This window comes from Electrona antarctica (genome assembly GCF_951216825.1).
Source record: "Electrona antarctica genome assembly, chromosome: 9".
NCBI classification, from domain to species: domain Eukaryota; kingdom Metazoa; phylum Chordata; class Actinopteri; order Myctophiformes; family Myctophidae; genus Electrona; species Electrona antarctica.
This window is the reverse complement of record NC_136790.1, coordinates 5,974,003-5,975,577: the sequence shown is the minus strand read 5'-3', so window position 1 is coordinate 5,975,577 and position 1,575 is coordinate 5,974,003. Positions and strand designations below refer to the sequence as shown.

Below are 1,575 nucleotides of genomic sequence, written 5' to 3'. Positions count from 1 at the left end.
AAATGTATGGCTGCGAAGTTGCGAACCCCCATAATAAAAGATCAGTTATATATTTCCGATGTATTTCCCCCCAAAAAATAGCAGATCTAGAAGCTCACAACGCACCGCAATGCCACACGCTGTGAGCTTGTAGATAGCTATTTTTTTGAATATCCGAACTACAAAATAGGGTTAAATTAGTTACATTGATTTTGAAGCTGTATTCACTCATTTCGCAGGGGTTTGGAAACCCCGCCAAGGACCTGCTGGGGACCCCTGGGGGTCCTTAGAGTTGGACCCCACATTGAGAACCATTGCCGTAGTATAGTGAGTAGATGGGCTGAGGCTAACTTGGTCATGGGCACGACATTGGGGAAACAATCCTAACTATATTGGCCAGTGTCTCCTGTAGGTTTCGGGGTGGCAAAGCTGTTTGCTTTGCATGTGTACATGCCTAGTAAACAATCAATAACAACATTGATTATCATGGCCCAATTCATTGATTTGGAAATTAATATTCAAATTTGAATAGGCCTATTCAATGAATGGCCAGTCCAGATTCCTGAGCCAATTAAGCAGCAACATTCCTACATCATCCTTTTTTTTCCTTTTTCCTTGTACTGTTGTTTAGCTTTGTTCACAGCAATGACTTTGAATTCATGACAAAATATCCTAAAGGAAAGATTTCCATAAACCCTTGAAACCTATGAAAGCAGGTTCAAACTGTATCAAAGCAAAGCAAAGTTACTATATTTACCCAGGGTATCTGGGCTAAGCTCAATAACTTGTTTCCAGCCAGGCCCTGCTCATAGAACATTTCATGGTAGTGGTTCAATGCCTTGCTCAAGGGCACTTCAGCGGTGGTAATTTGAACGTGTCGGACCGCTGATTCGAACTAGCGACCTTCCGGTATCGAGACCGCTCCGCAATCCGTTCGGCCACCGCTGCCACAATGTATGTGTATTCTATTGCTCAACATTTAAGTCTATACAACAGTGAACCTTTCTTATGAAAGAACGGATTTCTATGCTTATCAGTATATTCCTATGCAATGTCAAACATACCTTGTTGTTCACCTACTGCACTTTTTGAATGCTGGAAGCATTACTTTTAGATAGTTAATGTAATTTCTCTCCTCGCAGGACAAAACATGTACTTGATTATGAAAGGTTGTCAGATATAATTTAACAAATGACAAGTAAACATGACTTTTCTTCTAAAGAAGAACACTTAATCACAGACACAATAACTGGGTGCTTGGCTAGCCTATTAATTAAGTTAAAATAATATGGGGGAAAAAAAAGTCTGATTTATTTATCATTTTGATACACATTTCTCTCCTTCTGATTTTGGTAGCTCACATATCTAAGACACTGCCTCACTTTAAATAAATAGTTATGGACAGAAACGTCAATGTTTACCTTTCTGTTTATAACTAATTTCTTACAAGAACGTAAGGAAATGAGGTATACACTACCATTTGCATTTCTTTGTCACTTTTACAAGAATGAGAGTTTAGTGCATCTTCAAGAAAGAAAACAAAACAAAATAACAGGTCCCCCTCATTTCTCATCTCGAGAATAATAAGGCATATTT

General features: G+C 38.7%; 1 protein-coding gene across 1 annotated transcript in view; it reads right to left on the bottom strand.

Moving 5' to 3' along the window:
* Positions 1-1,272: 1,272 nt before the first annotated feature.
* The window catches only part of ppm1j (protein phosphatase, Mg2+/Mn2+ dependent, 1J), a 25,644-nt gene continuing 25,341 nt past the window's right edge, over positions 1,273-1,575 (bottom strand). The window contains exon 10 of the mRNA XM_079509233.1: positions 1,273-1,575. This exon is cut by the window's right edge and continues 1,236 nt beyond it. The gene's annotated coding sequence lies outside the window, so the exon portion shown is untranslated.